Here is an 11851-nt window from a genome sequence, read left to right as displayed (position 1 = left end):
GGCAGAGATGGTGTGACACTGGTGAGTCCGAGACTTCAGGGCCCTCAGGTGTGAGCAGGGCCTCTGCTGCTCCTCCTCCTGGCCCTGCTCCGATGATGCTGAAAGGAAGAACAAGGACATTGGATCAGTTAACATGGAGACAATGTCAATGTGCATCCCTGTTCCCAGGATCATTATGCACTCATCCTTCCATAAGCAATGTTCAAGCCATGTTGCAAACTCCAATCACTGAACATTCAGCACTGCCATGGCTGCTGGGACACTAATGGTGACCTGACTGCTGGGCAAACATACCTGCCTGTGGCACCCCAGCCTCACCGACATGGGTGGACCTGGGCCCATGGCCCCTCTCCAAATCCAGGGCCTCCTGTTCGAAGCAGCTGAGAATCGCTAACTGGGCCGGCCCTTCGCCAGTCCTCACCCACTCGGGGGCATTATGTTCATTCTTCCCTGAAAAGGAGAGAAGAGCATTGATTAGTGCAACTTGTACCTGGATTCTCTTCACACACGGCCCACCCCAACCAGAGTGGGACATTGCCGGGCTCCAGTGCCTCCTCACCCCGCTGCTGCTGAACACTCACACAAAGATGCTGGGCCTGTCTCCACCCCCCCACCCCCTTGGCCAAGTGCTGCCTACATCACATTAGGCACCACACAGTCTAACCTTCCATAACAAGGAGGCGCAAACATGTGGAGCGCAGAGGGCAGCAGATCGATCGGTGCCAACGCCACCTCGAAGCTCCCCTCCCAGCATCTCATCACCCTGACTTTGACATGTCCTGGAGTTCCAGCTCTGTGCCCAGGTGCAGCTCCTCCAGGTTGTCCCCAAAACAGTCATGTGAGTCTCAGTGTACCACATGCTGCGGGAGCAGAACCCATCTCTTCACCACCCTCTCAGGGTGACCTCGGCATGGGCAATATCTGCTGGCCCACCCAGTGAAGGACACAGACCGTCAATGATTCAATGCAGTCCCTACACTCAGACTTGGTGGGGGAGCACCAGGGGGAATCCTACCTGCTGGGTTAGGTGACCAAGGCCAACATGGTCCTCACCCTCCCTGAGCTTGCGACACTGGACCCAGGTGCGCCGCACCACATTGCGGGAGCTCACCACCTCCGCCACCTCCTCCCGGGCACGTTTCATCATGTGGTGGGGGGGGGGGCCTCCTCCTCCTGTCCTGGGGTATGAAGACCTCCCACCGTGCTGCCACCTCCTCGAGGAGGGCAGCAAGGCAATCCTCAGAAAAGCGAGGGGCACAGTGCCCCCTGCCCTACGCTCCGGCCTGGCCTGCTCACCAGCAGCGCTCTGGGGGAGCCCTTCCACTGGCCGTGATTCACAGCCTTGGAAATTCAGCCTGTGCCTCCCACCACCCCCCACCCACCCCACCCTCCCCACCCCCCCCTTCCACTGCCCCCACCCGCCCCCACCCTCCAGCCAGGAAATTCTGTCCATAAGCTTGTAAGATGGTTAAAGAAAAATTCAAACACTTTGCAGGGACCATGGAGAATTCCAGCACACAGGACAAGAAGTCGTTTTTTTAATCATCTACCAGTTAGCATTTAGTCACACTGTGCTGTGAATTTTCATCTTTGTTTTCAACGTCTGAATATTGTAGTGTTTAATTATGAAACTGTGATATAATGACTTAAATATAATCATTGCAAAATAGCTATTTTGATCCTGAAATTTTCTGGGCAGCAGTCCTACTGATTGCGCTGAGATTGCACCCCTGGCATCCTCCAAATGCTAAACTTGGCCAGAGTGTGCAGGGTCGGAGGGAGGACAATGCATTTGCACGTGGCTTCAGACAGAAATGCCCCTTGGAGCAGATTGTCGGTTTCTTCCTGTCCCATTGCTAGTGGACGTTTGCCATTGGCTGGACAGATCTGGAGGCAGGTTATGGATTCCCTGGGGACCTTCTTCAATCATATCACCAGCAAGAACACCAGCCCTTAGGATAGGGGTCAATTCAGTGTCTTTTATGGCTGTGCAGGTAAGTACACCAGTCATTGCAAATTTGTGAGGTCCCCAGTGAGCATCAACAGTAGGAACTCCAGCTCAGGGGATTTCTGCTTCTGGTTCCAGCCCCTGAATCATCATTTGCTTTGTAAGGCCTGGACATTTTGACAATTTAAACTGTCAAACATGTTCTCAGGATTGGAATAAGCAATAAAACCATCCCCCTGGTATTGGCATCTGTATTTAAAGGCTGCAGAATCTTAAAGCACTTGCATTTTTGGGAAAGGGCATTTTTAAAGAAAAATAATTAAGTAATCAAAGGGCCAGACTCAACAGGTTTATCCAGTGACTATCTGCGGTGTATAGTCCAGGTTAATACTGGATTCAGTCCTGGCTTTGTGCTGATGGAGGTGTTTGCAGCCCCTGTTATGGTAAAAACATGGTAATTAGTAAAGAGGATCGTAAAAAAACAGCCAAGGGGCAGAGTTTTATGGCCCCAACACAGCAGAGGGAAAAAGGATTCCAAAAAATGAATAGAAATAAATGAATAAAAAATGAAACTAAAAAGTAAAATTTTAAAAATCAGAAAAAAATGGGTTTAAAAAAGGGGTAAGATAAATATGGATGAGAGAGTTCATGGTGTGAAGTTGTTGAACTCAATGTCAAGTCCAGAAGGTTGTAAAGTGCCTAGTCGGAAGATGAGGTGCTGTTCCTCCAATTTGCGTTGAGTTTCACTGGAACATTGCAGCAGGCCAAGGACAGACATGTGGGCATGAGAGCAGGGTGGAGTGTTGAAATGGCAAGCAACAGGGAGGTCTAGGTCATGCTTGCGGACAGACCAAAGGTGTTCTGCAAAGCGGTCACCCAGTCTGCGTTTGATCTCTCCACTGTAGAGGAAACCGCATTGGGAATAGCAAATGCAGTAGACTAAATTGAGGGAAACGCAAGTGAAATGCTGCTTCACTTGAATGGAGTGTTTGGGCCCTTGGATGATGAGGAGGGAGGAAGTAAAGGGGCAGGTGTTGCTCCTTACGTGATTACACAGGAAAATGCCGTGGGAAGGGAATGAGGAGTTGGGAGTGATGGAGGAGTGGACCAGGGTGTCCTGGAGGGAACCCTCTCAACCGGAATGCTGACAGGGGGGGTGAGGGGAAGATGTGTTTGGTGGTGGCATCATGCTGGAGTTGATGGAAATAGCGGAAGATGATCCTTTGAATGCGGAGGCTGCTGGGGTGAAAAGTGAAGTCAAGGGGGACCCTATCATGTTTCTGGGAGGGAGGAGAAGGTGTGAGAGCGGATGCACGGGAGATGGTCGGACACGGTTGAGGACCCTGTCAACGACCGTGGGTGGAAAACCTCAGTTAAGGAAAAAGGAATACATGTCAGAAATATTGTTTTGGAAAATGGCATCATCGGAACAGATGCAACGGAGGTGAAGGAACTGAGAGAATGGGATGGAATCCTTACAGGAAGCGGGGTGTGAGGAGCTGTAGTCGAGGTATCTGTGGGAGTTGGTAGGCTTGTAATGGATATTGGTGGACAGCCTATCACCAGAAATTGAGACAGAGAGGTCAAGGAAGGCAAGGGAAGTGTCAGAAATGGACCATGGGAAAATGATTGAGGGGTGGAAATTGGAAGCAAGATTGATAAATTTTTCCAGGTCCAGATAAGAACATGAAGCGGCACCGATACAGTCATCATTGTACCGAGAAAAGAATTGTGGGCCTGAGTAGGGCTGGAACAAGGAATGTTCCACATACCCCATAAAGAGACAGGCATAGCTGGGGCCCATGCGGGTACCCATAGCCACACCTGTTATTTGGAGGAAGTGAGAGGAGTTGAAGGAGAAATTGTTCAGTGTGAGAACAAGTTCAGCCAGACGGAGGAGAGTAGTGGTGGATGGGGATTGTTCGGGCCTCTGTTCGAGGAAGAAGCTAAGGGCCCTCAGACCATCCTGGTGGGGGATGGAGGTGTAGAGGGATTGGACGTCCATGGTGAAGAGGAAGCGGTTAGGGCCAGGGAACTGGAAATTGTTGATATAACGTGGGGCATCAGAGGAATCGCGGATGCAGGTAGGAAGAGACTGGGCAAGGAGACAGAGAATGGAGTCAAGATAGCAAGAAATGAGTTCCGTGGGGCAGAAACAGGCTGACAGGATTGATCTGCTGGGACAGTCCTGTTTGTGGATTTTGGGAAGGAGGTAGAAATGGGCTGTTTGAGGTTGGGTGACTATCAGGTTGGAAGCTGTGGAGGGAAGATCTCCAGAGGAGATGAGGTCAGTGACAGTCCTGGAAACAATGGCTTGATGTTCAACCAATGGCAGGTGGGTAGGGGGTTAGGTGGGTAAGATGGCAGGTAGGTTAGGTGGTTGAGGAGGATACTTTGGTGAGGTCGATAGGGTGGTGGGTAGGTAAACTGAGTAGATGGGTCAGGGGGCAGTTGAGTTAGATCTGGAGAGACTGACAGGTCAGGGCTGGTCAGTTTGAGTCAGCAGCAGTCAGATTGTGAGGACCAGCCAGGTCAGTTCAGGGGGATTCAGTGGGGTCGGGAGTGGAATCGGATCAGGTTGAGTTGGGATTAGTCAGCTTGGGCCAGGGGTGAGCTGGGGGTTGGGTGAAGACTGGGGGTGGGGGTGGTGGTGGTGGGGGGTGCGGTCTGTATGGATGACTTGGGGTAGGGTGCAGTCAGTTAGGTAGTTACCCAGGTATTAGGTTACATGTTACCCTGTCCATCATTTCCCGTCTAACTATCCGAGTGAGTGAGCTGGAACCGTCTAAAGTCTCTGATGCTAACTCAAAGTTGGGACTTTTTTGGAGCATCTCGGGGAATAGAGGATTTGCCCTTTGACAGTTCAAACTTCCCGGGCAATCCCCAAGGAGTCCTTGCATTGAGACTTCTGAGAGCTCTCATAGCACATCTCCTGGGGTACACCTGGTCTCTGACTATTCAGGGACTGGAAAACCTGGGCCTAAAGTTCCCTTCCTTTCATTTTCCAGGGCAGAGCTAAAAGGGAGGAAGTTATTGACTGGATTAGCGTACTCATCATTCATCTGTGCGTCTTGGGGTTAGTCCAGGCAGATGAGATGAAGGTTATCTCTCTTAATTTGTTAATGTGACTTTAAAGGAAATGTGTTTGCGCAGGCTTAATCCAGTCTCTAAGGGCCTGAGCCCACAATGCAACACTGCTCATTATACAGTATTAATTGGCACTAAATTGACAGTTTCGCCATGAAAGTGAAAAAGGATGAGTTGTTGTGGGGAAGAGAAGAAGAATTCACACTGAGGCAGGCAGGAACGTCCTTGTAATTAAGACACATTGATGAGCGATATTCACAGCGATTCACATGCACCTGCCCATTCCAAACATAACCTGAAAATGCTTGGTGCTGATTACCCAGAGTGGAAACCTCTTACATTCCCTCACATCGACATCTCGAACTTGGGTCAAAACAAAAATTCACCAGGAATGAAATAAAGAAAAATCTTCAGCAGCAATATTTTGATTTTCTGAATCACGTTCCACTGAAGAGTTCCAGACAGACAAGTGGAAATGTTATTTAGATTCTTCACTGATGATATCATCTATATTTAGTTCTATTGAATTTAAAAAAATACGTATTGTGACAAGGTTAATTCTCAGATTTATTCTGATTCAGTGAGTGTTTATTGTGAATCAGAAAACTGGTATTATTGCCCTAATCCAGAATTTAAGCACAAAATCCAGACCAACACTCCCAGTATCAGTACTGAGGTGTTCCTGCATTGTCAGAGGGTCATAACTGAGGGAGTGCTGCACTGTCAGAGGGTCAGTACTGAGGGAGTGCTGCACTGTCAGAGGGTCAGTACTGAGGGAGTGCTGCACTGTCAGAGGGTCAGTACTGAGGGAGTGCTGCACTGTCAGAGGGTCAGTGCTGAGGGAGTGCTGCACTGTTGGAGGGGCAGTACTGAGGAAATGCTACATTGTTGGAGGGGCAGTACTGAGGGAGTGCTGCAATGTCAGAGGGTCCATGCTGAGGGAGTGCTGCACTGTTGGAGGGTCAGTGCTGAGAGAATGCTGCACTGTCAGAGGGTCAGTGCTGAGAGGGTGCTGCACTGTCAGAGGGTCAGTACTGAGTGAGTGCAGCACTGTCAGAGGGTCAGTACTGAGTGAGTGCAGCACTGTTGGAGGGTCAGTACTGAGGGAATGCTGCACTGTCAGAGGTTCTCTTGCAGATAAGAAGTTAAAGCAAGTCTCCACCTGCCATCAATCTCATTATTTCAAAAAACGTCATGGGAGTTCTCTCCACCTCTCACCCGAGATGACTAAAAGGCAGATTATCTGGTCACCATCATATTGCTGTGTGTGAGAGCTTGCCATGTGCAAATTAACTGCTATGATTCCTTCATTACCAAGAAGACTGGTAGCAAAAGGATGGGAACACCACCACCTGCAAGTTCTCCTCTGAGCCACTCACCATCCTGACTTGGAAATATATCGCCGTTCCTTCACTGTCACTGGGTCAAAATCCTGGAAGTCCTTCCCTAACAGCACGGTGGGTGTACCTACACCACATGGACTGTAGCGGTTCAAGAAGGCAGCTCACCACCACCTTCTCAAGGGCAACTAGGGATGGGCAATAAATGCTGGCCCAGCCAGTGAAAGGCTTAAAAAACAATATAACAGTGTCCGTGCTTCTAAAATGTACGTCAGCTAAAAAGCACGTTCCTGCCAGTGAGAACTTAGAGCGTTCAGCACCCAATGGGCTTCACCTCTTCCATGAACTTTGAGGTCTGTAGCTGTAGCTTTCTCCCTCTTGGGGCTTCACATAACTTCACTCACGTTGTGTTAGCAAACAGTGCACCAAGGCTGGGCGAAGGAGGCAGGTGAAGGCCGGATTGGGGGGGTGGGGGCGACAGTCTGGAATGGTGGAGCAAAGGCTGGACACAGGAGGCTGGCTGACAGGGGACGGGTAGGGTGAGTGCCCTGGGTTGAGTGGGGGGTGGGTGGAATGTCCAGGGAAGGGGGTTGGTGGGGTGGGGAGAGTGCCTGGGCGTGTGGTGGGTATATTTCTTAGAGGGAAGGGTGGGTAGTGTTAATGGTGGTGTCCTGCGGGGGGGGGGACTCAGGGTCTGGGTGATGGGAGCGAACAGTCACAGTCAGAGTGGGGAGTGGGGTGCAGTAGGTTACAGGTCCAGGGTGAGAGTCTGGCAGATGAATTTCTTATTGGAGGTGTCACTGAGGGGGTCTAGGCGGGTGGCTTAGAATACCGGCACGGGGGCAAGGTCAGGTTGGCATGGGGTCAGTAACAGCTGCAAACCAAACGGTGAGGAATGGAATGTGGAGATGAACCACGATAGGGTCCAGGGTAAACAGGGGGAATGTTCAAGGGTGACAGGAGGGGAGGGAAATGATGATATTGGGTGTGTCGATGGTGGTGGGGCGATGTTGGTGCATGATGGGGGAGGGCAGAAGGTGGTGGAGTGAGCCTGAAAGGTGGAAATAAAAAACTGCGGATGCTGGAAATCCAAAACAAAAACAGAATTACCTGGAAAAACTCAGCAGGTCTGGCAGCATCGGCGGAGAAGAACAAAGTTGATGTTTCGAGTCCTCGTGACCCTTCAGCAGAACTAGGTAAAAATAGGAGAGGGGTGAAATATTCCTTAAACCAGCTTATATTTCACCCTCTCCTATTTTTAATCTAGTTCTATCGAAGGGTCACGAGGACTCGAAACGTCAACTCTTTTCTTCTCCGCCGATGCTGCCAGACCTGCTGAGTTTTTCCAGGTAATTCTGTTTGTGTTTTGAGCCTGAAAGGTGTATTGCCAGTGATGCTGTTATACAGAGATGAGCAACAGGCAGAGCCCCCTTCGTACGTCCCAGGATAAGGTTTCTCACATCCACGAGCTCCTCCAGTGTGCTCTGTAGTTGCAAAGGTTCGGGAGGAATAGTGCAAATCTCCTGGCCTGAATGAAAGAATATCCGGGTGCCCTTTAAATATGGCACCAGGAACTTCAACCCCATGAGGTAATGGCGAAACAGGAGACTTCCTGTCTGCCCCACCAAATATCACGTTCTCCTTCCTGTCTGCCATTGGACTTAGGGCAAATCATCCCAGATTTGCACCAGGTGTGGTAGTGTGCAAGAAGGAAGTAGTTTTACTCTCCTGCTTCAATGGTGGGTTGCTGCACCGGATCATCCCATTCCCACCTCATTAATTATGCAGCCACAGTAAGCAATCTGTCTCCGATTTACCCACCGGACTGTTACCCGGCCACTTCCTCACGCCGGGCACTGTATTCAAACTGCAGCCGTGCGCACGCTTCTCAATGCCAACAGCCCAGGCTGCTCCAGCAAAGAAATGGCCCCAAAAGCCCCCTGATTCAGTGTCACATCCTGGGGATGCCTTTTGTGCACCATGGGGGCCCACCGCGATGTCCTCTACCCCTCGCTCTGGCTGCAGGAGGCCCATCAGTCTCACCACTCCAGCTTGGGAGGTGGTGGCAGAGGAGGTCAGTGCCAATGCTGCACATAGGTTGGCCATTCAGTGCAGAACACAGATGAATGATCTCATCCGTGCCACCAGGGTAAGTCAATCATCTCATCACTCTAAGCTCACACTCTCACAAGCCCATCACACAATCACTGGCATCTCACTTACTGCCAGCTCAAGGAACATCACCACTCACTCCCTCTCACACACCCTCACATCTCCATCTGGCCTCATCTCCTCTGGATGCTGCCTCCTCAGCCCTCACCCTCTTGAGGCCACTTGCACAGATCATCATGTGCCCCCTACACACACCCTGAGATACCCTCCTTCCCCAGTACAGCCCTTGTCCTGCAGCCTCTTCCCTTGCCCGAAGCCACCTCTCCCCCTTCCCCAAGCAAGACCAAGGCCTGCAGCTGTTGAAAAGCCACCCCCGCCTCATGGCTGGTCTGGTAGGTAGAGACCTGCCCATGAGCCCCCCTAACAGTGATGTGGTGCTGCCTGTGAAGTCTGGAGCTGATGACCACAAGTGTTGCCCGAAGCAAGGTAGGCAAAACAAACCTCAGAGTCCCGAGTGAAGTGCAGCTCGCCAGGTGCATACCACTTATGTGCAGTTGTAAATCACACCAACGTGCTCGGATGATCCAGCGAGGGGAGGATGATTCCGGTGAGCAGGGCTTATAAATAGATGCCAAAGTATTGAAATGAGGTTCCCGACATGAGGTAGTGGGAAACGCAGCCCGTCATTGATGAATGGAGCAGGTAATCATGAGCTGGTTTCACAATGGCGTGAAACTGATTTTTGGCTATCTCGCCATATTATCGACCCCCCCCTCCCCGGGCCGCCATGACACCCGATGCCAATGAGGCCAGAAAATTCCGGCCTTTGTCTCCAGAATGGAAAATTCTGCCCTCTGTTTCTTCACATGATGTGGTTTGATCTATATCTCTTCTGGGTAAACGCATCGATAGTCACAAATGCTTTGATTCTAATAAAGTCCCCTAAACCCAATTCTTCTAGTGAGATAAGGTGTTTCCCACAAACTTCACAGATACATTGCTCAGGTGAGGTTCTCCTGCATAATACTTGTGCACTGAGCATGAGGTACATTGACAACCTGGATAAGGCAACATGTGGGCCGTACTCAGAAGAAAACACACAAAATAGGCATCTCATTGCTACCTTACTCCTATCTAAACATCAGTCCTCTCCTCCGCCCTATTAGATAGGAAAACACTTCATGCTAATGAATTCTCCATTTCCCTGGGCACCACCTGGCTCACAGCTCCACATAATTAGCTGACAAATTAACAATGCCATGTTGGAAATTCATGTGGCGATTTGCCATGTTATTGAGAGAATGTTTAATATCTCAGGACTGAACAAGTTCAATCAAATATTTGAGGAGCAAAGTGTACATAGCAGACATGTATTTAGTTTACCAGAAGCAAAACACACAATCTGTTTTCAGAAAAGCCACAGCGAATGGTGCTTAAACAGCACCTTGTGGGTTTGTTTGAGTAAGGAGCAGGTGATCCGATGTGTTCTTCAGCCTAAAAAATTAAAAGGAAACAATTGCAGCATTCCTGCAGCTGATTATCTTTTAAACAGGTGCAGGATTTCACCAAGGCTTCTTCGACAGCATCTTCCAAAGCTATGACTGCTACCAGCTAGAAGAACAAGGGCAGAGAGATGATGGTGTTGTCACTGGGTTAGTAATCCAGAGAACCAGGGTAATTCTCTGGGGACTCCGGTTCGAACCCCACCACAGAATTTTACATTTGATAAAAATCTGGAATTAAAAGTCTGATGAAACCATTGCCGAGTGTTGTAAAAACCCATCTGGTTCACTAATGTCCTTTAGGGAAGGAAATCTGTCATCCTTGTCTGGCCCACATGTGACTCCAGACCCACAGCAATGAGGTTGACTCTTAAATGTCCTCTGAACTAGGGGGCAACGTGGGATGGGTAATAAATGCTGGCCTGGCCAGTGACACCCACATCCCATGAACGAATGGAGAAAAAATAAAGCAGATAGATGGGGACACCACCACGTGGAAGTTCCCCTCCAAGTCACTCACCATCCTGACTTGGAAATATATCACCATTCCTTCACTGTCACTGGGTCAAAATCCTGGAACTCCCTCACTAACAGCACTGTGGGTGTACCTACACCACATGGACTGCAGCGGCTCAAGAAGGCAGCTCACCCACCACCTTCTCAAGGGCAACTAGGGATGGGCAATAAATGCTGGCCCAGCCAGCGAAGCCCACCTCCCGGGCAGCTCTTGTCATTCATGCCAGTACCACACAGTGCCAAATATTAAAAAGGAGAAAACCACTGGTCAGGATTTTGAGGATGATGGGGCTTCCCATTCTGCCATCCAAGGAGTGACAGGGAATATATCCCAGCCAACACTGCCTGTCGCACAGCGATTTCACACTCCAAACACTAGTCATCGGCTGGCCCTCAATCAGGAGGAAGCTCCGCCTAGAAAGCTGCCAGTCAATCTGATTGGCTGTCAGCTCTCTAGTCCCTGCAGCACCAGAAGCTGCAGTGGACAGGGCCGGGACTACAATCAGCCCCCAGAACCCAAGTCCCGGGGGTCTCAGGGAGAGGTAAGTTTTGGGGGTCTCAGGGTAGATAGTGTAACGTAGGCCTGAGGGGGCGGAGGGGGTGGACCGTGAGGATTGGGCAGTTGGGGGAAGACAGGGGTTGGGTAGGAAGGAGGTCTAGTGGTTACCAGACCCTAAGGGTTGGGGGACGCCTGAAGTTAAAAGGGCACTTCTGATGGAGGTGCCCCCCCACCACCCCTAATCCCATCCGAGGCCTCATCCATCCCAGTGTAAAATTGCAGCAGGTTGGAGTGGGAGGGAACCCAGCGGGAATCCAACCGAAGAACCACACTCCCCCGCCTGCAAACCCACGGGTGGGGGAAAGGAATATTCGGGCCACTATTTCCAGTACGTGTTTCTGTATTTTACACTATAAAACTACAATATAATGATAGCCACATTCTCTGGAGTGCATTCTCTTCACTTGCTGGTGTTTTTTGAAGAAGTAACAGAGAGGGTTGATGAGGGCAATGCCGCTGGTATGTTGTGCGTGGACTTCCAACAGACATTGGACACAGTGTCGCACAACAGACCTGTGAGCGAAGTTATAGCTCATGGAATAAAAGGGACAGTAGTAACTTGGATGTGGAATTGGCGGAGCAACAGGAAAGAGAGTCATGGTGAATGAATATTTTTTGGGCTGGAGCAAGTTTTGTAGTGGAGTTCCCCAGGGGTCAGTGTTAGGCCCCCTGCTCTTCCTGATATATATTAATGACCTAGACCTTGGTGTACGGCTCACAGTTTCAAAATTTGCTGACAACATGAAACTCAGAAGCATTGTGAATTGTGAGGAGGCTAGTGTAGAAT

This window comes from Carcharodon carcharias, chromosome 10 (assembly GCF_017639515.1).
Source record: "Carcharodon carcharias isolate sCarCar2 chromosome 10, sCarCar2.pri, whole genome shotgun sequence".
NCBI lineage: Eukaryota > Metazoa > Chordata > Chondrichthyes > Lamniformes > Lamnidae > Carcharodon > Carcharodon carcharias.
Note: the sequence above shows the minus strand (reverse complement) of the source record.